The 25,012-nt window shown below is 46.5% G+C and overlaps 1 long non-coding RNA gene across 1 annotated transcript in view; it reads right to left on the bottom strand.

Moving 5' to 3' along the window:
• Nucleotides 1–376: 376 nt before the first annotated feature.
• Nucleotides 377–25,012, bottom strand: part of LOC140407889 (uncharacterized) — a 56,154-nt gene continuing 31,518 nt past the window's right edge. Inside the window, exon 3 of the long non-coding RNA XR_011939864.1 lies at nucleotides 377–2,365. This is a non-coding gene — a long non-coding RNA (uncharacterized lncRNA). The remainder of the gene's footprint in view (nucleotides 2,366–25,012) is intronic.

Genomic DNA, 25,012 nt, shown 5'->3' with positions numbered 1-25,012 from the left:
TGCACTCAGTTCTCTCATCTATATCCTGGATATTAATTGTAAGTAGCTGAGGCCAGTGTTCCCTGTAAACTGTGTGGGTGTGTGGCTGTGCAGTAATCCACAATGGGCCTCAGAGTGAAACAAACAGGCCACAAGCAACCAATGTGTCTTTTAATCTGTGTGAAATTGCGGCAACGCAGCAATCTTAAAGGGGCCACGCAGTGCAACAGACAAGCCATGCACTGCAAAACGAACGCTGGTTGAGGCCCGAGCCGACCCTTACACCAATCCATTACTGACAACACATTAACCCAAAAATGACCCATTTATTTAAGATATCCAACTTCATACCAGATGTGCACTTGTCCAAGGTTTACCCTTGTAGAAAACAGAATACAAAGCAGCAGTGGAAAATGCATACTTTTTAAAAATATATAAATTTAGAGTACCTAATTCTTTTTTTCCAATTAAGGAGCAATTTGGCGTGGCCAATCCACCGACCCTGCACATCTTTTTGGGTTATAGGTGTGAGACCCAACAGATAGGGGGAGAATGTTCAAGCTCCACACAGACAGTGACCTGTGGCCCCGCTCGAACCCGGGTCCTTGGCGCCATGAGGCAGCAGTGCTAGCCACTGGTCACCATGCCGCCCAGAAAATACAGGCTTAAACTAACAGAAGGTAATGTAAAGCTACAACTATAAACATACCTACAAATACAAACATAAAACACCCTCACTGAAAGCATTTATTGTTCTGTCACTAAAAGATGGGCCTTCACTTTGAACATTGAGAATCCAATACTGTACAGCTGCAGCTACATCAATTCCACAGAGCAAACATCCAACAAGTGAAAACAGCTTTAAAGGTGAAAGGTACCCTTCCTGTTTAAGCACTTGGAATATTTTGCGATGCTAAAGGTGCTGCTGAAAAATAAATCATTTTTTAGCATTTTAGGTGGCATGTACAGTTAACCATAAAAAGTCAGATGTTGAATAATTTATTCCTATGATTAACACAAATGAAAAGCAAGAGTGACTGGGTTCTCCATCAGCGGGATCCTTAGTTTCACCGGCAGCACACTCACGCCCGCGGATTTCCCGACTGGGAAACCGCATTGGACGGCAGCCGGGACGGAGAATCCCACTGCCGGCGGGGACGCATCGCACCAGAAAACAGGAGCTGCGGGATGGAGGTTCCCGTCCCATGTCTTTTGAAACTATGATTTGGGATATTGGTGTGCAGACTCTTAGCACTGAGAAACACTTGAAATTAGAAAGATAAATGTCTTTATCTGAATAGATTTGTTAAAATGTATGCTTTTACCCAACATTCTTAACTGACATTTTCAGAGGAAGATATCTTCTTTACAAAGATCCTATGAGCAGAAATGCTAAATGCGAATTGAATCGGAAAGCAGGTCAATGGAAAAATACCAGGTGATGGAGATAATATAGGCTGACCACACTATCCTTCCACATGTCAAGAGGTGGCATATTTAAGACTCTTCCGTTCAGACTAACGATATTAACAAATTAAGATAAATGCAAAGGCGGAAGAATGCACTAAGGGACAATGGTATAGATTCTAAATTTAGGGTAGCAGACTGGAAGAAAACACTGGCTGGCTGCTCATTTTGCCAGCAAAGAGGCTAAAGCCATCTTAAGGCACGGGCTGCATTAAAAAACGATCTGCATCTCCTTAACCAATGAGATTCGGGGATGGGGAAAGAAATTTAAGAATCATGGAGAAGGAAATGGCACCACCTGCTGCTCATGCTGCACAGCCCCCAGTGACCTGACCATCAGCAGTCGGTGGCACTCTGGACTCAGGCCTAGCTTCTAGATGCTCAGCCTCACCCTTGCACACCTACCAATGCTGCCAACCTCAGACCCGCCTCTTGCTGCTTTCACATATATCCAATTATCCCGCTGTAAAATGCACTTCTCCAAAACACAGTGAAACACATTCACTGACAATTCTTTCTTCTATCTTATAGAACAAGGTGACACGGTAACTCATAACTACAGGGAGCAGAGAAGAACAGAGGTCGTGGGGGGTCGAGTTGGGGGTGAGAGGATAGCAATGGCGGTGGACAAGAACACTTGCATCTCCTGAACTGTTTGGAGGAGATGGTTGCCTGTATCATGGAGCCAGTGCACTGAGAGCAGTGATGGTGGGTTATGACAGTATTTTCCTGCGTAACGCCCATCCTAACTTCCAGCTTATCCTCATCCTGCAATATAACATGGTGAAGAAGCTGCTGACGATGTCATCATGGACCTCTTGCTTTCCAACTTTTCCCAATTCTTTCAACTCAATGTTTTCCTTTTTTGATTTTCTGCTTCCAGGCTCTCCAGAAATGTCAGCTGACCAGCGCAAGAAACCTGAGAAGGAAGAACGAAAGCAACACAACAGCACTGATGAAAAAGCTCCATTTGTTGATCGCACAGTGACAACCGCCAGCTTGGAAAATGGCCGTTCACGACATGCAGAGAGTAGTGTAGAATCGGGTTATGCCCGTGGCAAGTTATACGGCATGGGTAAGCTGCAGCCAGGCCAAAGGGTTAAGGGTAGTACCTGTGTCAGTGCACTGGAGGAAAAGACCACAAAGAAATTAGGCTGAAAGGTCTCAGATGAGCAGCAGTATGCAGGGCAATGCTGATGAACATATAGATTGCGACGACTGGGACATTGGCAGGCTTACCAGACATCCTGTTACCACCTCCGAGGAGCATGGAGCTGGCTGCTTCTAGCTTTCCCAAGGCATTGTGAAAAGCACGGATCCTAATCTTTCCAGCTTGGATGAACTGGTCAACTCAGTCACAGCACCTCTGGATCTGAGCATGATGCAGCATCTGATGACCACTGTCTCAGCTTCTATTACAACCATGCAGAAGCCACCTAATGTCTGAATGTTATGATATGGAAATGCCGGCATTGGACTGGGGTGGGCATAGTAGGAAGTCTTACAAAACCAGGTTGAAGTCCAATCGGTTTGTTTTGCATCACTAGCTTTCGGATCGCAGCTGCTTCATCAGGTGAATGCCGAGGTGGGTTCCACAAACACATATATAGACAAGGTCAATGATGCAAGATGATACTTTGAATGTGAGTCTTTGCAAGTAATTAAGTCTTTACCTGCAAAGACATGCATTCAAAGTATAATTTTGCATCATTGGCTTTGTCTATATATGTGTTTGTGGAACCCACCTCTTCATTCACCTGAGGAAGGAGCTGCGCTCCGAAAGCTAGTGATTCGAAACAAACCTGTTGAACTTTAACCTGGTGTTGTAAGACTTCTTACTGTGTCTGAATGTTGTAATGGATGCTCAAACACAGGGCCTGAGATCCACCAATGCAGGTTCAGGCTTTTGTAATCGTGGCTTCAGATCTCAATGCTAGAAGGTGCTTTCCGGATCTCACCCAGCTGTCCAGCAATCTGACCCCAAGCAGGTTACTTCTTGGGCGATTCAATGAAAAAATGTCGAAGTGTGGGAGCTTCCCGGTGCTCGCACCAGCGTGGTCGTCACTGCAATCCAATGTTAATTGGTCAACTTAAGTAGGGCCATGGGCTTCATGCTGCAAAATATGGTTCGCCACCCGATTTACGGAAACTGCACTCCCAGTCCCCCGCTAACAAGGTAGAGCAGCTCTTGGACAGCCAACCCCATTCAGTTTGCAGCAATGGCGCTGAGACGATCGGCACCATGATTCAGGGATGCAGACCTGGGAAAGCTCCTGGAGGCGGTCGATGTCAGAAGGGATGTCCTGTTCCCCTGAGGATCCTAGAAGGTGAGCCACAGAGCAGCCAGTGCTGGCTGGGAGGAAGTGTCAGTGGCTGTCAGCTCAGGAAGTGTGAGCAGGAGGACCGACCCCAGTGCCACAAGAAGGTCAGTGACCTACACCACGCTGTATGGTTGAGTTGGCACTGGACCACCTACCTCCCCACGGGGGACTATTTTGTTTCCTACAATGTAACATCTTAATGCCCTTTGTGATGTCCTCAGGTCGTGAAAGGTGCAATATAGATGCAAGTCTTTTCCTGTTTTCTTTAATGATTAACATGTGGAGAAAATCTTTAAGCAGGAATTTATAATCATAGAATCACAACAGTGCAGAAGGAGGCCATTCGACCCATTGAGTCTGAAAGAGCTCCTTACCGAGGTTCAACCCCCACCCTATCCCGTAACCCACTAAGCCCACCTAACCATTTTAATAATAGTCTTTATTAGTGTCACAGGTTGGCTTACATTAACAGTGCAATGAAGTTAATGTGAAAATTCCCTAGTCGCCACACTACGACGCCTGTTCTGGTACACCGAGGGAAAGTTCAGAATGTCCAATTCACTAACAAACATGTATTTCGGAACTTGTGGGAGGAAGCCGGAACGCCCGGAGGAAACTCATGCAGACACGGGGAGTACGTGCAGACTCCGCACAGACAGTGACCCAAGCCAGGAATCGAACTGGGACCCTGGTGCTGTGAAGCAACAGTGCTAACCACTGTGCTACACTAAGGGGAAATTTAGCACAGCCGATCCACCTGAACTGCCCACCTTTGGACTGTGGGAGGAAAACGGAGCACCCGGACGACACCCACGCACACGGGAAGAACGTATAAACTCCCCACAGACAGTGACCCATAGCTGGAATTGAACCAGGGTCCCTGGCGCTGTGTGGCAGCAGTGCATACCATCATGCCATCGTACCACCCGTCATCATTCCTGCAAAGCTTTTTCAAATCCCACTTGAATAACAGGAACCATCAATAAAATAATACAATCTGTTAATTGTATATTGATTATGTTCAATTATATGCAGGTGCAGAGCATTCATTTGGATTTCGTTTGTGGGGGTGGTGGGTCATGGTCTGGAGTTCATTATCAATCCTGGGAATCTTATTTGAATTTGAGTTGTTACAATTCCTTTGAAGTTTTGGGTTTATCATTGTTGCACTGGGTTTGCAATGCCCCTTTAAAAGGGGAATTTCATTATTAATGGGTGCTTCAAAAGAAGTATAAAGAGACACTGAAACAGTCCTGTGGTTAAGTTAGGAAGTATATGCTTACAATATTTCTCTCTGTAAATAAATGTAAGACTGAGAAAAGAAACAACTCTAATATTATCCTTCACCTTATCATCCTTATTTGGAATAAATCACAATTTGTGGCTGAATTATTGGACATTAATAATGTAGTTAAAAGCTTTGATAATGATGAGTGTGAATATGAATACAGTGGTACTCAAGGAACTACCAGTGTTTCAGGTCGCAAAAGCCCCGAACAGGCGCCGGAATGTGGCGACTAGGGGCTTTTCACAGTAACTTCATTGAAGCCTACTTGTAACAATAAGTGTTTTTCATTTCATTTCATTTCATTTACCTCTTCAAAGTCTGTTTCACAGCAAATGGAAAGTATTATAGAACACATATGGGTTACGGTGAATTCAAGATCTATGAAACCTCAACTAAGTCTGCAGACGACATGAATTAATATGAGGTAGAAGATGAAAAATAAAGATCATCAACCACAGTGACCTAAATTTTATGCTTCCCTTGTCTGAAAAGGCAATTGATCCTAAATGGATGGAAAATTGGGGTGGAAAACAGTCCCACATAATTTTCTGGCCACATCAGATAACAAGAGCTGGCAGATTCTTTTCATAAAATTGCATTTAATAATGTATGAACACCTTTCAAGCAATGTCCTGATATTCCTGCATGGTCATGGCCAATTCATCTACTCTGGGCAGCCAAAGTTGCTCGGGCCTGAGCTATTAATGACAGATTTAAAGAGCCCGAGCTAAGCACTGCAAGGGAAATGGTCTGGTAGCATCTGGCAAAAGTCAATGTTTCAGTAGCTCACAGAAGGTCATCAGACAGAAACAATTGACCGCATTTTACCAGCCTTTTGAGGATGGGCTGCGAGATGGGTAGGCTGGCAAAATGAAGAGGCAATGTTTCCGGTGAGCGCCCAACATCTTCCCATTGCGAAGTCATTTTTCTTGCGTCAGGAATTATGGCAGTCTAGCCATCCTCTGGTTCCTCACTGAACCACCCAAGTAGCCAGTTAAGGGCCACCACCCACCTTCATGGGTATTTTGCCAGTGGCCATGGTGTCTGCCACCACAAACCATAACATCTGGCAATCTCTGAGTGGGCATCGGGGAGGGCTCCTCTAGAGGGTCTCTTTGGTCCAAGGAGGGGACCCCAGCAGTAAGGCCCAGCAAGCGGGGTCACCCTTTGTATTCTGCCCCTGCAGTGGGACTTCTGCTGTAAAAAAAATTGCTCCTTTCTCCTCAGTAGTTGCCAGACCTGCTGAGTAGTAACAGGTTTTTCAGTCTTTATGTTTATGTTAGATTCCCAGCATCCACAGCACTTTGATCTTGGAAGGGGAATTTCCACCCTTTTGTGCTTCCTTTGGTTGTCGGTGTACATTGTGGCAACTATTGCGCCACTACTATTTCTGCCCCAAACTCATCAATAGTGATAGGATGAGAACTGCCTTGCCTTTCTGTTTTGTGGCAGAACAGAAGGAGGAATAACACAGGAATACAAGGCCAGTTATACATCGCTCTGCTCGTGGCAGTGAATGTCACAATCATGTTTTTGGGTTTTCTCATGCCTCTGGTTAATTGCAAAGTAACATCAGTTTCATCAGTCAATGTATAATGATGGCAATGGCTGTTACTGCAGTAATAATCTTGGGACCTGAGACCAAAAATTACCATGGCAGTGGGGAACCTAAATTCAGTTGATTCAGATGAATCTGGAATAAAAGGCTAGTATCTGTAACAGTGGCCATGAAACCATCAGATTGTCTGAACAACCCAACTGAGGAAAACTGACGTCCTTACCATTCTCGCCCATAGGTGTCTCCAGATCAGTAAGAATTCAGTTCAACAAATTGAGTCATATCAAAAATGCTACGATAAACGATAATAATGGCTAGTGACCTGGCATTAACCTGGGCACCATGTTCCATCCTGACAAAAGCACATGCAGTTGACCATGGAAAGTGCTCCTCGTGAACATATGAGTACTTTGTGCCAAAATTGAGAGAGCTGTCCCACTGACTAGTCAGGCCAAAGACTCATGTAGTCATATTCATTGGGTCATACTTTATAATTATGTATATAGTCACACCTCACAGACACTTTACCAATACCATCCCTTCGTATGTCCTGTCCATAGGACAAACCCACCAGATGTGGTGATACAGTGATATATAGTAATAACGATGTGTCCTAGGAGTCCTCAACATCAACTCCAGGGGCTCAATTCTCCGTAATCAGCGCGATGTCCGCCGACCGGCGCCAAAAACGTCGCAAATCAGTCCGGCATCGCGCCGCCCCAAAGGTGCGGAATCCTCCGCATCTTGAGGGGCCGAGCCCTAACCTTGAGGGGCTAGGCCCGCGCCGGACTGATTTCCGCCCCGCCAGCTGGCGGGAAAGGCATTCCAGCAGCGGGACTTCGGCCCATCCGGGCTGGAGAATCGCCGGGGGGGGGGGGGGGGGCAACCGGAGCGGCGCGATTCCCGCCCCCGCCGAATATCCGGTGCCGGAGAATTCGGCAACCGGCGGGGCGGGATTCACGCCAGCCCCCGGCGATTCTCTGACCCGGTGGGCGTCGGAGAATCTCGCCCCAGATCTCATGTAATTTCATGGCATTACCTGCTATTTACCACCTTCTGCCCTCCCTCAGCTGATGAATCAGTGCTCCTCCATGTTGAACATCATTTGGAAGAAGCGCTGAAGGTAGCAAAGGCACAGAATGTACTCTGGGTGGGCCATTTCAATATTTACCACCAAGAGTGCCATGGTAACACCATAACTGACAGAGCTGAGCTAGCCCTGATGGACATTGCTTCAAGGCTGGGCCTGTGGTAGGCGATGACCTCACCCCCACAGACAAACCTGCAGTAGATGCCTCTACCCATTCCAATATTAGCAGGAATGACCACAGCACAGTCCTTGATGGGACATGGACCCCCCTACACACTTGAAGACACCCTCCATTATGTTGTCTAGCTCGATCACCATAATAAATGGGATGGATAGATTAAACTGGTCATGAATGTGAAGTTGTGAACCATCAGCAACATCAAAATTGTAGTCAATCACAATCTGTAGCCTCATGGTCCAGCATCTCCCTCACCCTAGCATCATAATCAGGCCAAACTCTAATGCAATGATGAATGTAGAACATGCCAGAAACATATCAGGCATGCCTAATATTGAGGTCCCAACCTGGTGAAACTATAATATTAGACAATATGTTCCGAAACATAGAAGTCGCATGCGATAGACAGAGCTGAATTATTCCACAATCAACAGAGCAGATAAACCTCTGCAGCCATGAATAGAGGTGGACAATTAAATAACTAGTTGGTGGCGGTGATTCCATGAATATCATCAACCCCGACGATGGCAGAGCCCAGCCTGCCAGTGCAAAAGACAAGGCTGAAATAATTAGCCAGAAATGCCAAGTGGATGATCCAGCTTGGTCTCCACCTGAGGACCCCAATATCACAGAAGTTGGTCTTCAGCCAATTTGATTCACACCACATGACATCAAGAAATGGCTGAGCATGGTGGATTCAGCTGAAGCTATGGGCTCCAAAAATATCCCAGCTTTAGTGCCAAAGATTTGTACTCCAGAGCTTGCCATGCAACTAGCCAAGCTGTCCTAGTACAGCTACAACACTGGTATCTACTCAGGAATGTAGAAAATTGGTTGCTGTCACAACAATGAGGTTTATAATATTATTGCTTTAAACTGTGTCGTCAGGCGTAAGTTAAAATGAAGTGGGTCATGTGACTAATCCGTATTATACCTGACTACGAGCCTTTCTTCAGCGACTGGCTGAGCAAGGTGCAAAGTTCTCACTAATTGCTAATTGTAGCATGCACAGGCGGATACCACCATGTCCAAGTACTTTCCAAGTCACCCGGCGCCGGCCTAGCCCCTGAAGGTGCGAAGAATTAACCATTTTCGATTGTCGTAAAAGCCCATCAGGTGCAGTAATGTCCTTTTGGAAAGGTAATCCTCTGCCCTCGTCTGGCCAGGCCTATATGTGACTCCAGACTCACAGCAATGTGGTTGACTCTTAAACGCCCTCTGCGATGGCTTAGAAAGCCTCAGTTGTATCTAACTGCTACAAAATCAATAAAAAGGAACAAACCAGACAGACCACCCAGCATCAACCTGGGTAGCAGAAACAACAACGGCAAACTCAACCCTGTTGACCCTGCAAAGTCATCCTTACTAACATCTGGGCGTCTGTGCCAAAATTGGGAAAGCTGTCTCACGGACTGGTTAAGCAACAGCTGGACACTCATGGAATCATACCTACAGGCCAGGTGTGAGACACCACCATTACCAGACGTCACCATTTCTGGGAGGGAGCTGCTCTGGGAGTCCTCAACATCGACTCTGGACCCCATGCAGCCTCATGGCATCAAGCAAGGAAATCTCCTGCTAATTACCATGCACTCTCCCCCCTCAGCGGATGTAGTACTCCTTCATGTGGAACACCACTGAGGATGGCAAGGGCACAGAATGTAATCTTGGTGGGGGACTTCAATGTCCATCATCAAGAACGGCTCGGCAGCACCAACATGGACCAGGCTGGACAAGTCCTAAAGGACAGAGTTGCTCGACTGGGTCTGCGGCAGGTGGTGAGGGGTCCAACAAGAGGGAAAACGCACTTGACCTCATCCTCACCATGCTGCCTACCACAGATGCATCTGTTCACGACGGTGTCATTAGGAGTGACCACCGCACAGTCATAGTGGAGACAAAGTCTTGTCTCCGCATAGATAAAACCCTTCCTCGTGTTCTGTGTCACTATCACCATGCTAAATGTGATAGACTTTGAACAGATCTAGCAACTCGAGACTGGGCATCCATGTGGCATTGCGGGCCATCAGCAGCAGCAGCAGAATTATACTCGACCACAATCTGGAAACTCATGGACTGGTCTACCCCCCACTCTACCATTACCACCAAGCCAGAGGATCAATTCTGGTTCAATGAAGAGTCCAGGACGGCATGCAGGAAGTAGCACCAGGCATACCTAAAAATGACTCTGCCTGTTCCCTGAAGTGTGGCATGCAAGTAGTCCTGTATTACCTGGTGACGTTACAATACAGGACCACTTGCCTGCCACACTGCAAGTAACAGGCAGAGTTAAGCGATGCCACAGCCAATGGATCAGATATAAGCTCTGCAGTCCTGCCACATGCAGCCTTGAATGGTGATAGACAGGTAAGCAACTCACTGGAGGAGGAGGCTCCACAAATATCCCCACCCTCAATGGTGAGGAGCTTGACTTAGTAACAAGCCTAATTTGCCCTTGATTACTTATTTAAATACGGTTGCGGGCTGACGATTCTTGAATTATGGGGGTGAGCTGGGGGTGCGGGATGACACCTGTCCTATTTTATGTGCCCGCTTGTCGAGGGCATGCTGAGCGGTGGCATATAAAATGTAGCCCCCTGACTGCAAACAAGCAAAGTTAAATCAATAGATGAAATTATTAAATCAGTATTCAACTATTGCCGGTACATTAAACGGCTTCTAAGATTAATATAATTAAATAATTTTGTGATGCTTTTCTTCTGAAACCTTCAAATTGAGTCTCTTGATGTAAGTTCAGAATTCATTACTCACTTGTCAGAGCAACCTAGAAATATAGTTGATCTGAGTGAGCTGCAGAAATGATGAAAGCTTCATATTCATTTCAGTGCGAGAGAATTCAGAGCAATTATTCAAGACAGATCAAAGACACAAGGGAGTGTCAGGAAGAATTGACACTTTTGATGAACAAACATTAATGCCTAGACCAAGTCTCACATCTTGAAGAACTGATAAATATTGGAGAAAATGGGTGGAATTCTGAGCCTGTGGTAGCTGTCAGCCAGACTGACGGCTTGGACGCAAAATCCCACGAGGATTGGGAAACGTAATTCTCACCGGCAAGAGCGTGATTCCCAATTCTCTACGCCCCTCGTTGATGAGGTAATAATGTTCCCTCCCACAAAGTGCATGAATCTTATTGGGATACATTTAAATACATTTTAATATTATTAACGAGCACCCCACCACATGATCCTCCTTCATTTAATATTCATATGTCAGGATCCCCCCACCCCCCACATAGGTAAGTATGGCTCGGGGGTGGGGGGGGGGGGGGAGAAGGATGCGCCTGGTAAGTGGGCAGTGCCAACTTGGCAGTGCCAATCTATGCCAGGGGACAGTGCCAGAGGCAGGTCTACTGGGTACACTATTTGGGGGTTCCAGTTATATGTAATGGGGTGGGGGAGAGTGCCAGTGCCTTTGAAGGGAAGACTTGTCACTGACGACGGAGTGGCCATTGAGGGGGGAACGTAGTCATGGCAGGGGGAGGGGGCATTGGGCAATCGGGCATTGAGTGGGGGAGCGGCGGCGATACTGCCATGGTGGTTATGGGGGACATTAACAAACTTGCACAACGGACAAAAAATTGGCCAAAAAAAGTACAACACCGATAAATGTAAGGAAGTACATTTTTGTAAGAAGAATAGGGCGGTCTCTTATTACTTGGAAGGTGCCAGTCGCGGTAAGATCGAGGAACAAAGGGATCTTCGACTACAAACACAATCATTAGCCGCAGGTTAGCAAGGCCATTGAAAAGAAAGCCAAGCACTGCTTTATTACCATGCTGTAACTGCTGTCACTGACCAGAAAGGCACCAGGAACAGTTGCGCATGCACACTTGGCCCGGACAGTGGATGTCGGCGCATGCGCAGATTCTCTCATGGAGCTGTCGCTGCACTCCGCAAAGCTGAAGTATATTCCACAAACCTAGAGGTTACTTTGGGACAACCTCAAAACATTTTAAATCACATGGGAATGAGATGTTGTCATTTTATTCAAGTGCAAACACTTAAAGATGCAATACTGTACGTGAAGACTGCCAATCCTAATACATCGGAATTAGCTGCTGGATAAATTAAAAGGCAAGAAAGTAAATGAAAATACAGTTATGAGGTAAAAAGTCCAGTTTCATGCAGCAATAAATGTAACTGCTACTTGACATTTTTATTTTGATAAGTGAGCAAGTTGGAAAGACTTTGTGCTGGTAGTTCCTACACAGCCTGATTTGATCAGTTGGTAGATAATGGGATTCCTAATCCCAAACTCGTGGTTTTGAAACCATCATTGGTGATGATTTTTTAAAAAATGAATGATTTTAGTCAAAATACTTCTTATTGACATTTACCAGTGGTGAAACGCCACCATTACGAGCACACAGTTTAGATTTCCAAGACTGGATCTGACCCAAACTAATTGGTTGCTGGGGGAAAATAAAATATCTGTTCCATTACAAAAACCTGACTGTTAAAATCGCTGCCCTCTGAGTAATTGCAATATTTTCATTATCTGATTTTGTTGTAAAGGAGACAGTTATAAGACACCAGCTTTCAAAAAAAAATGCATACTTCAGCACCAGAGTTATGCTTAAAAACATCTCACTTTATAAACAGTTTAACACTACACTGCATCTGTGTACAGTACAAAGTCTTACAACACCAGGTTAAAGTCCAACAGGTTTGTTTCGATGTCACTAGCTTTCGGAGCGCTGCTCCTTCCTCAGGTGAATGAAGAGGTCTGTTCCAGAAACACATATATAGACAAATTCAAAGATGCCAAACAATGCTTGGAATGCGAGCATTAGCAGGTGATTATATCTTTACAGATCCAGAGATGGGGTAACCCCAGGTTAAAGAGGTGTGAATTGTACCAAGCCAGGACAGTTGGTAGGATTTCGCAGGCCAGATGGTGGGGGATGAATGTAATGCGACATGAATCCCAGGTACCCTGGGACCCTGTGTGAGAACCTCTCTGGCTACATCGAGGTCATCTTGAAACCCATCGTACAAGGTACACCCAGCTTCTGTCGCGACACGACGGACTTCCTACAGAAACTCAGCACCCATGGACCAGTTGAACCAGGAACATTCCTCGTCACAATGGACGTCTCGGCACTCTACACCAGCATCCCCCATGACGACGGCATTGCTGCAACAGCCTCAGTACTCAACACCGACAACTGCCAATCTCCAGACGCAATTCTGCAACTCATCCGCTTCATTCTGGATCACAACATCTTCACCTTCGACAACAAGTTCTTCATCCAGACGCACGGAACAGCCATGGGGACCAAATTCGCACCCAATACGCCAACATCTTCATGCACAAGTTTGAACAGGACCTACTCACCGCACATGACCTTCAACCGATGTTATACACCAGATACATCGATGACATTTTTTTCCTTTGGACCCACGGCGAAGAATCACTGAAACGACTACACGATGACATTAATAAGTTCCATCCAACCATCAGACTCACCATGGACTACTCTACAAAATCAGTTGCATTCTTGGACACACTCGCCTCCATCAAGGACGGTCACCTCAGCACTTCGCTTTACCGCAAACCTACGGATAACCTCATGATGCTCCACTTCTCCAGCTTCCACCCTAAACACATTAAAGAAGCCATCCCCTATGGACAAGCGCTCCGTATACACAGGATCTGCTCAGACGAGGAGGAGCGTAACAGACATCTACAGACGTTGAAAGATGCCCTCGTACGAACGGGATATGGCACTCGACTCATCGATCGACAGTTCCAACGCGCCACAGCGAAAAACCGGACCGACCTCCTCAGAAGACAAACATGGGACACAACCGACAGAATACCCTTCGTCGTCCAGTACTTCCCCGGAGCGGAGAAACTACGTCATCTTCTTCACAGCCTTCAACACGTCATTGATGACGATGAACATCTTGCCAAGGTCATCCCCACACCCCCACTACTTGCCTTCAAACAACCGCGCAACCTCAAACGAACCATTGTTTGCAGCAAACTACCCAGTCTTCAGAACAGTGACCACGACACCACACAACCCTGTCATGGCAATCTCTGCAAGACGTGCCAGATCATCGACATGGATACCACTATTACACGTGAGAACACCACCCACCAGGTACGCGGTACATACTCGTGCGACTCGGCCAACGTTGTCTACCTCATACACTGCAGGAAAGGATGTCCCGAAGCGTGGTACATTGGCGAGACCATGCAGACGCTGCGACAACGAATGAACGGACATCGCGCAACAATCACCAGGCAGGAATGTTCCCTTCCAGTCGGGGAACACTTCAGCAGTCAAGGGCATTCAGCCTCTGATCTCCGGGTAAGCGTTCTCCAAGGCGGCCTTCAGGACCCGCGACAACGCAGAATCGCCGAGCAGAAACTTATAGCCAAGTTCCCCACACATGAGTGCGACCTCAACCGGGACCTGGGATTCATGTCGCATTACATTCAGCCCCCACCATCTGGCCTGCAAAATCCTACCAACTGTCCTGGCTTGAGACAATTCACACCTCTTTAACCTGGGGTTACCCCATCTCTGGATCTGTAAAGATTTAATCACCTGCTAATGCTCGCATTCCAAGCATTGTTTGGCATCTTTGAATTTGTCTATATATGTGTTTCTGGAACATACCTCTTCATTCACCTGAGGAAGGAGCAGCGCTCCGAAAGCTAGTGACATCGAAACAAACCTGTTGGACTTTAACCTGGTGTTGTAAGACTTCGTACTGTGCTCACCCCAGTCCAACGCCGGCATCTCCACATCATGCATCTGTGTAGGAAGTGCTCCCCCTGGTGTCACGGCACGGATGGAAGCAGCCTCGTCTTTAGAGGGATGGAATTCAAAACCAGGGAAGCTATGTTAACCTTGTATCAAACCTTGGTTACACCATACTTAGGGCAGTATTTGCAACTCTGGGCACCATATTATTAAACAAAAATGATATGAAGGCACTGGAGACGGTGCAGTGAAGATTAACAGAAAAGCTTGGTGCAGGCCAAGTGGTTGCCTGGGAACGTGATGACACGGCCACAAAAGAGGTCACATGGCGGGAGCGTAGGGTGTCATCCCCAGGAGAGCACGCAGAGCACAAGTATTGTATACAGCTGTTGAGCTCATGAATAAACTACATTTGTTGAAAGTCCTCATGTTCTCGGTGGTTTAGGGAGCCCACAACATTCTACATGGTGCCAGGAGTTGGCAGTATGGCACAAAGACTTTGCCACAATGACCCACTTGTCTTTGATGAAAATAATGCAGATAGTTGAGAAATGTTCCAGGAGGAGTGGGGTATTTACTGCGGGGCAGCACTCTCTGACAAGTCAAAAGATGTACCGCTTATACCTTAGTAAACTCATGGTCACCGCAGCCATCGAAAAACACAAAATTTTATTTGGAAGAATTGAGAAAAACATAGACCCGAGATCATCTTGAAACAGTTCGAGAACCAGCAAAAAATATAATCTTTGATAGACGTATTCAATTCAATGATCCAAAGGACGATGAGTCAATACGATCTTGCACAGCCACCCTAAAAATATTGGCACAGAATTGTGTGCTGGTACTCTCGCTGAAGAACTAATAGGGATAGAGTTGTTTGTGGGATATATAGCGATTTAGTCTGCATGTGGCTGTGAGAAAAAGATTTCGGCCACAATCTACCTGCCGCATTAAACCAAACAGGGGCGCAATGTGGACGGTAGATGCTGGGAGATCTCTCTCCCGGGATTTACCCGGTTCACCTCGCCTCGGAGATCTCACACGAGCTCTGTTCAGTGCTGGTCCCCACGAACGGGGATCAGATGGAATGGCACTTGAATGGGTCTCCCAGGAAATCAGAGGCCCTCAGATGGTTTCCCTTTGGGCAGGGTGGCACTCTACTGCTGGTGCACCTGGACACCTTTGCACTGCCAGCTTGGCATCCTGGCAGTGCCACCTGGGTACCAGACTGGCAATATCAGGGTGCCCAGGTGTCAATGCCAGCTGGCAGTGCCAAGGTACCAGGCTGGCATTTTTCCTATTCTGGGGAATGGGCCTGGGGTGTATTGCCCATGTGGGGCATGGGAGGGTGGTGGGGGGACGATGACACCCTTATAGGTGAGTTGGGGCTTTTGGGGTTCTGGGGGTCGCATTGGGGGTTTGAGAGATCAGTACACCATTTAAAAATGGTGCCAGTATATCCTCCTGCACTGAGCAGATCCTGCGAGCGGAGCTCTTCATTGCAGGAGACGGGACTAAGTGCGGCCTCAGCAGAGCATTCCCTAGTGAGGTCCCAGATTGCAACAAATTCCCTTTCGATAAAGTTGTGTTTCTCCGGGCTGTGAGCGTCGGGAAACCCCCGGCTAAACGCACTTGGCATGGTACTCGTGCAATTTGCGTCTGGGTGCTGGGATCTGGTGTTGAATACTGGTCTATTTCCCGTAACCTTTGGCTGGACAGTACATTATCCTTCGCTCCGGGGTCAATCTTGACTTTAAGTGTGGCGTTACTGCTAATTATGTTGAGAGTAGTGAAGATTTCACCTTTTCCTGTGACATTGCCACCAATCTTGCAGTTGAGTGTTGTTGGAGGCTCTGCTTTGGCTGAACTCCAGTTTCTTCACCCTTCTGACACTCCTACCCTGGAGGACTGAACAACCGCCATGTTGCTGATGGTAGTGCAGGGCTGTGTGGTTTGCATCTGCAGCACTTGGCAAAGTAATTCCATTTCCTCCATTCGTGGCCGCAGTTTTAAAAAATGACATGGTCAGGGTATGTATTGACCCAGTGAACTTGAATAAAGCGCTGCTCAGACCACATCACCCTGTAAAGGCAGTGGAACAGGTGATGCAAGACATGCTAAATGACAAGGTGTTAATCATTCTCAATGCAAAACGTGCGTTCTAGCAGATCCTGGCAGATGAGGAATCCTCAAAATTAACCACATTCATGTCTCCCATTGGCAGATAACATTTTCTTCACATGTACTATGGGATCTCCACTGGCAGTGAGAATCTCCTGCGGTGCATGGAGCAACTCTTTACAAGTCAACCTTGTGAGATCATGTTTGATGACATCCTTGTTTGTGGTTGTACTTTGCAAGAACATGATGCAAGTTTTTGCCTTGCCCTTGACAGAATCAGAACCATCCAATTAAAGCTTCATCCTGCAAAATGCAGTTTCGAGATCAATCACTTCCATACATGGACCACTTACTCATAGCCAATGGTGTAAAGCCCAATCCAGACACAGCAATGGCTATGCGACAGATGGTGATTCCCTGTGGACAAGTACACTACAGTGCTTTCTTGATTGAAAAATTATCTTTCTCAGTTTATCCCATGTTATAGTAACGTCATTGGACCTCTTCATCAACGTCTTCACCAGGACATTGGATGCTGGCAGGAGCACCACACAGAGGTCTTGAACAGACTCAAATAAAAGCTCAGAGCCCCACCGGTGCTACAATACTTTGATGTTTGAGCACCCATATTCATATTAGGAGATGCCTCCCAGCATGGACTTGGTGCAGTCTGCATCCAGAATAGCAGACCAATAGTCTTTGCACCAAGGGCCCTCACTGACACTGAGACTCATTATGCACAGATCGAAAAGGAACTTCTTGCATCTACCATATATAGTCATCCTACAACTGGTGAAACAGATCACCAACCACTCATAACCATCTTGAAGAAGCCTCTCTGCACTGCATCTTCACGGCTGCAACACATGATGCTAAAACTGCAACACTACAACACCAGTGTCGTCGACAAACATGGTAAGAAGCTTCACTTGGTGATGCCCTCTCCAGAGCCTTCCTACCCATTAAAAACCTGGCAGATCGAGAGGAAGGCATAGAAATCATGACAATGGAGGTGCTGTCCTCTCATCGACTTCAGGAACTCAACCTTGCCTAACAGATGCACATCACATGCAGGCAACAGCACAACATCACTTTGAGGGCCTGACCAGAGTCCTCAAGGAAGCTTCCCCACGAGCTCCGCACGTTCTTCACCTCAGAGATTAACTTACCATACAGGATGGACTGATGCAGCAAGATCGGCGATTCACCATCCCTACTGCACGCCAGAGGTACTACACATGACTGCACCATGGACACCCCCGGGTTGGAATGAACCAGATATAGGGCCAAGGAATCACTGTACTGGTCCTCCATGTACGCAGACATGGAAATGCAAATCTCCAGGTGCGCACCGTGCGGTGCACTCAAGCCCTATCAAGCAAAGGAACCGCTGCATTTAGATGAGGTCCCAGGCCTCCCAAGGTCATTCACAGCAGCTGATATCTTCAAGTGGAATGGTAAACAACATTGTGTCTTAGTTGATTCGTATTCCGGGTGGTTTGAACCTAACTACCAACCAAACATGACGAGTAAAACACTTCTCATCAAGTGACCCTGCATCACACACAACATCACACAGAGACTCATGACAGACACCGCCCACCAATTCATCTCTGCTGAATTTCACAACTTTGCACACACATGGGACTTTGAGCATATCACGAGCAGACCCCTATATCCACAGTCAAACTGTTTGGTAGAATGGGCGGTTCGCTCAGCTAAGCATCTTCTAGAGAAATGTGCCCAGGATGGTACGGACTCCTCAGCCTGTGAAATCGACCACAGCAGGGCCAGCCCTCGGTAGCACAGTGACTTTTTTTCCAGGCACACCAGGACCACGATTCCTACTGCTAAGGATCTGCTGCAGCCCAAACTTGAATCCAATGTGAAAGATGTCCTCCTGCAATACATACCGAGAAACAAAACGCACAATGATTGAAATGCACACAGACTCAGCCCACTAACTCAGGCCAAATGGTCAGGATTCAGACTGCCCGTGACCATAACCAGTTGGCAATGGTACACAGTATTGTTCCACAACCAAACAGTTATGTGGTAGCCTCAGACGGTGCCCATTATGTAGAGAATTACCATCATCTTCTGCAAGTGGCAGAACCAGCACCAACAGATAACATAGCACTACATTAATCTGGCCTATGGCACCAGCCCCCTACACCAGTGGACATGCAGACTCCTACAGAGATCATTGCAGTGAATCCTGCACCTGATGAACATACAGATGAAATGTCCTGTGTTGCTAACAGTAAGGGCACTAGTTACAGAAAGACTACAACACCACCAACTGGTGTAATCACAAGTTCAGGGCGCCTGAGCAGGCCGAACATTTTCAGTTCTTAATTACCACTTGGCCGAGAACTGACTTTAGAATTTAGGCATTTCCTTCCAACAGAAAGATGGGGAAGAAGGAGACACGATGGGTTATGCACTTGTTGCTACAACTTAATCTGTGCCTCAATATAAATATGTAAATAGTTATGCATTGTCAGTTTGTTTAATTGTATGTCACCCAATGGTCTGTACTTAGTTTTCTTTTGCGCAGTTACATCTCACGCCACCGGGCGTTCCAACCAAATGTGGAAGATGTAGATTGAGGGGTCATGTGAGAACGTGATGACATGACTACAAAAGTGGTCACGTGGTGGAGGGCGGGAGCTTTCCCTGGGAGTGTGGGCAGAGACAAGCGTTTCCTCCCGGTGTTCCAGTTTCCTCCCACAAGTCCCAAAAGACATGCTTGTTAGGTGAATTGGAATTCTGAATTCTCCCTCAGTGTACCCAAACAGGTGCCGGAGTGTGGCGACTGGGGGATTTTCACAGTAACCTCATTGCAGTATTGTAAGCCTACTTGTGACAATAATAAAGATTACAAATTTTAAAAATTATACAGCTGTTGAACTCAGGAATAAACTACCTTTGTTGGAAGTCCTTGTTGTCAATGATTGAGGGAACCCACAACATTCTCCATTTGGGATTACCTTTCGGGAAAGGGTTGACAGTTTGGGTCTTTTTTTCCCACTTTAAAAAAATAAGGCTGGAGGTTACCTAATAGAGATCTTTAAGATTATGAAAGGTTTTCAGGGAGTAGATACAGAGAAAAGGTTTCCTTGTGAGGAAGAGCATGATTGCGGGCCATCAATGTGTGATATTCATCAAGAAATCTAATATGGAATTCAGAAGAAATGGCTTCACCCAAGAGTTTAACCATCTTTATAATTAGCAGATTTTGTTGGGTCATTGATTAATTGTCTCAATTAATTCATAGGAACTTATAATTCCTTATCTGTTCGATTGTAAAGTATTATATCCTTAGAAATGTCCAAGATGTTATGGATGAAATGTGTACAAGATCCAAAAGAACAGCTGTAATATTGAAAGTGCATTAAAACTGAGACCCTGCAGTATAAAATATTACATGCCACTATATCAAAGCATTTTAGTAAATTTTGTACATTAAAAACTTAACTTCAGCATTGTTTCTGTAGAAAAACTAGAGAAAACGGAACTCTTGGGGAAGCCAGCAATACAAAGATTTTTCAATTCAACTTCTGCAAAGTGGAAAATTGATACGGTTTGAGTTTGCTCCATGGAACCCACCAGGTCAACGGCCGAAAGGTTTGGAGGAAGCCTGGTTGATAACCTCCTGAGCTGCATAATCAGCAGATTGATAATGGATACATCCAGTTCAGATAACTTTGTCCAGCTAATCTTGATTGGGTGATGCAATGATGTAACATTATTGGTGCCCTTCAGTTAGACTATGTCTCATAATTTCCTGGTTTCCCAGTGTCGCATTTAGGCGGTACCCCAATGATGCGTTGGGGAATCCCTCTAAGAGGTTCCCATGTAAGGGCTTACCCGGCAATTGCCCAAATGTCCTAATGTCCTCTGGGCAATTGCGCTGGGCTGGGAACCACCTGACAGAAGCAATTTAAATCAGTAACTTCAGTTACTGCCAGTTTAACCCTGATTGTTACTCTGAAAGATATCGAGGAAAAAAATCACTTCTAACTCCAGAGCAATTATTTAAAACTCTATACAAGGCTATAGGCAAGTGCCGGAAAATCAGATTAGAATAGTTAGGTGTTGTTTTTGATCAGCACTGGCGTGATTTGCCGAAGGGTTTTTTCTGTGCTGTATTACTCTAGGCTTCTCTATTACTCTAAAAAACCCAGACCGAGCCACACATGGGCACCCTCCACATATATGACTCCCCAGGGAACCCTGCAGCCCCCTCTGCCCTTCCGACCCAATCTTCCCACTTGACCCACCCCCCGGTCGTTTCCCGATTGCCTGAACTTTAAAACATACCTGCTCCCTTTAAATTTTCCTTTTAAAACTCTCCTTTTCAGCAGATACTGCCGTGAAAAAGGCGAGTGGCGTACCTATCTGCACCCCAGTTACTCCATGCCGATACTCCCGTGTGCATGTTCCATCCGTGCTCCTGATTCACCCAGACTGAGCGTGGAATGTGAGGCGAGACAGGGACTTTGGAATTCCAGTCTGGCAAAAGTGGAGATTGCCACTCTGAGGAACAAGAACAAAGAACAAAATACAAGGAACAGGCCCTTCAGCCCTCCATGAGAGTCATGAGAGTAAAATTGGCCAAACCCTCAGCACTTCCTAGTGCCATATCCCTCTATACCCATCCTATCCATGTGTTTGTCAAGATGCCTTTTGAATGCCGTTAATGTATCTGCTTCCACAACCTCCACTGGCAACGCATTCCAGACACTCACCATCCTCTGTGTAAAAAAACCTGCCTCGCACATCTCCTCTAAACCTTGCCCCATGGACCTTAAACCTATGCCACTCAACCCTGGGAAAGAGTGCCTGCCCATCCACTCTATCCATGCCCCTCATAATCTTGTGGACCTCTGTCAGGTCACCCCTCAATCTCCGTCGTTCTAATGTAAACAGTCCGAGTCTATTCAGCTTCTGCGCATAGCTGACACCCTCCAGACCAGGCAACATGTTGGTAAACCTCAAGTTACAGGCCTTCCGGCTCTCTCACGTTGCAGAACAGGGGAGTTTCAAAGAGGAACTTCTGCCCTCTGTATTTGCAGTATTTCTTGCTTTCGGTGCATGCTCAGGACACCACTTAGAACGATTCTTTACGATTTCATCTTTTTACCTGTTTGTTTGAGACACTCTATCATTGACTTTTTAATTTATTTCATATTTGTCGAAATTATTTCTGGTTAATTTTTTATTTTTTAATTGATTGACTTGAAAACATGTATTGCTAATTCCTAACAAAATCAGGGACAGAATGAGTGAATGCTCCTCCAGACTGATCAGGTTTTGGGAGACAATCTTGAACCCTGTCCTTCCTTGCCTCCGTTTTACTATAAAAATACCTTTTCCTATGCCATGAATTTTAAATCATGAAGGTAATTCCTTTGATCCTCTCTCAATCATTTTCTTTGATTCACATCTTTAAGCCCCTAACATGTGCCTTCAGCCCTCGTGATGCTAATTTGCTTCTATTATGCCCACAGGAATTAATTGGCTGGCTGTCAAAGGTCAAGTACTTAAACAGTTGTAGCAAATATTCTACATGGTGGCTTGAATTACTGTCAGCGGTAAATGGTGTTTTGTAACCTGAATGGAAATCATTGGTGACCTAGCATTTCCTATTTAAATAGACTAAACAGAGTAATTCAGTTCTTTGAGGTGTAGTATCTGAGAGTGTGCATGACTCCTAAGCACTTTTACTCCATTCAATTAGTTCTATACTGCAGAGGTACACTATCAGTAAATCAGAGAGGGCACATTGAACAGACCATCTCACTTAATAGTTCAAGGACATTGTATCAAGCGGAAAGTAGAATGTGGGAGAAACAGGGTTTTCATGTCGGAGGGGAGAATCGGGAGACGGGACTATTCCCGCCATCACGATTCACCCTCTGTTTCGAGACTACCAGCAGGCTGGGTTTTCCAGATGTCCAGGTGCTAAGTGCTCTGGAAGCATGAATGGAGGGGGCCAAGTCCAGAGCGAGCAGGGTAAACGGCCCATTTCCGTACCCATAAAACCTCAGCCTAGTTCTCCTGAAGCAATCAGTAGAGATGATGAGGGGGAATGTGGTGTAATGGTAATCTCACTGGACTAGTAACCCAGCAGCCTAGGCTAATGCTCTGAGGACTTGGGCTCAAATATCACCACAGCAGCTGGCGGAATTTAAATTCAGTTCATAGGTAGGGAATATTGGGCACGATTTAACTAAATGGGAACAAATTCTCATCGTGAGCGCGTTCAGCCGTGTGTTTCCACCCGGTGCTTGCTGTGCCGAGAAACACAACGCTATCGAATGGCACTCGGGTTAGATAAGGGGCCTCAGTGGAGAACACACGGCCGAGGCAACACATAGCTCCATTTTCTGCAATGCGGAGCTCCGCTCGCCAGATCTCCTCAGTGTAGCAGGAGATCGGGATGCCATTTTTAAATGGTGTCCCAATCTTTGGAGTCCCCGATGTGGCCCCCATCCCCAAACTCACTGAAGGGATCCCAGCGCCTGCCAACACCCGCGCAGGGCACCCCCAGTCAGATTGCTGTTGTGTGAAAAATGCCAGCGGGGCACATTGGCAGTGCCCCTGCCAGTATCACATGGGCAACTTGGCTGTGCTAGGTTGGCACCAGGTGGCACTGCTAGGGTGCAAGGATGGCAGTGTCATGGTGCCCAGGTGGCACCAGCAGTGTCAGCATGCCACCCAGCCCAAAGCGCATTGCACCTGGGGGCCTCCGATCCCCGGGGGAACCCTCATGAGTGGCGTTCCGTCTGGTCCTCGTATTTGGATACTACTGAGCGGTGCTCGTCCAAGGTCTCCGAGGAGAACGGGTTAAATTCTAATGCCCCGGGTTCCTAGAGAAACTGCGTATTACAGTGAGGCTAGCTGTCTCGCACAAATATGCAGATTTGCCAAAAAATGTTCCCACCCACAATGGGTGGGATTTACATCTAATGTGATCCCGTGAGGCATTGCAAGCTGCGAGTATCCCGGGAGCGGGGCCTCCTGGCTTCTAACGGCACGTTGCACTGCAGCGCGCTGCTTTTCGGATGCAGTGTGGCCGCACAATCGCGTCCATAAAGTTGGTTACATGTAATGGGGACCATGACAAATATTATCGATTGTTGTAAAAAACGCTTTGATTCATTTATATCCTTTCGGAAAGGAAATCTGCAATTTTTACCCAGCCTGGCTTACATATGACTCTAGACCTACAGCAATGTAATTAATGCTCCACTGCCCTCTGCAATGGCCTAGCAAGCCATTCAGTTCAGGGGCAATTAAGAATGGGCAACAAATGCTGGCCAAAGTAGCATGATCAGAACAGATGTGACGGAGATGGAAACATTGGGATGATGGAATGGTGTCCTTACAAGAAGCAGGGTGTGAGGAGCTGTTGTAGAGGTAGCTGTGGGGTTGTAATGATTATTGGTGGTCAGTCTGTCACTGAAAATGGAGACAGAGGTCAAGGAAGGGAAGGGAAGTGTCGGAGATGGGCCATGTGAAAGTGAGAGAGGGGTGGAAATTGCACGCAAAATCAATTAATATTTTCCAAGTCCAGCCGAGAACATGAAACAGCACTGATTCTGTCACCAGGAGCAGGCTGAATAGGACTGAAACAAGGAGTGTTTCACATGAACCACAAAAGACAGGGATAACTGGGGTCCATGTGCATACTCATAGCCACACCCTTTATTTGCAGGAAGTGAGACAAGTTAAAGGAAAAATTGTTGAGTGAGAGAACAAGTTTAGCTAGGTGGAGGAGAGTAATGGTGGTTGGCAATTGTTCAGGCCTCTGCTCAAGGAAGAAGTGGAGAGCCTTCAGACTTTCCCAGTGGGGGATGGAGGTGTAGAGAGAAGAGGTGGTGGTTATGGCCAGGAAACTGAAAATTGTTGACATGATGCAGGGCATTAGATGAATCATGAATGTAGATGGGAAGAGAATGGCCAAGGTGAGAGAGGATGGAGTTAAGATAGGAAGAAATGAGTTCCATGGTGCAGGAATAGGCTGATATGATGGATCTACCAGGGCAGCCCTGCTTGTATATTTTGGGAAGGAAGTAGAAGGGGGCTGTGCTGGGTTGGGGTGCTATGAGGATGGAGGCTGTGGGGTTAAGATCACCAGAGGCAATGATGTCAGTGACCGTCCTGTAAACAATGGCTTGATGTTCAGTGGTGGGGTCATGATCCAGTGGGAGGTAGAAGGAGGGGGCAGCACGGTAGCACAGTGGTTAGCACAGT

The sequence above is a fragment of the Scyliorhinus torazame genome, chromosome 2, assembly GCF_047496885.1.
Source record: "Scyliorhinus torazame isolate Kashiwa2021f chromosome 2, sScyTor2.1, whole genome shotgun sequence".
Classification (NCBI taxonomy): Eukaryota; Metazoa; Chordata; class Chondrichthyes; order Carcharhiniformes; family Scyliorhinidae; genus Scyliorhinus; species Scyliorhinus torazame.
Note: the sequence above shows the minus strand (reverse complement) of the source record. Positions and strands in the feature narration are given on the sequence as shown.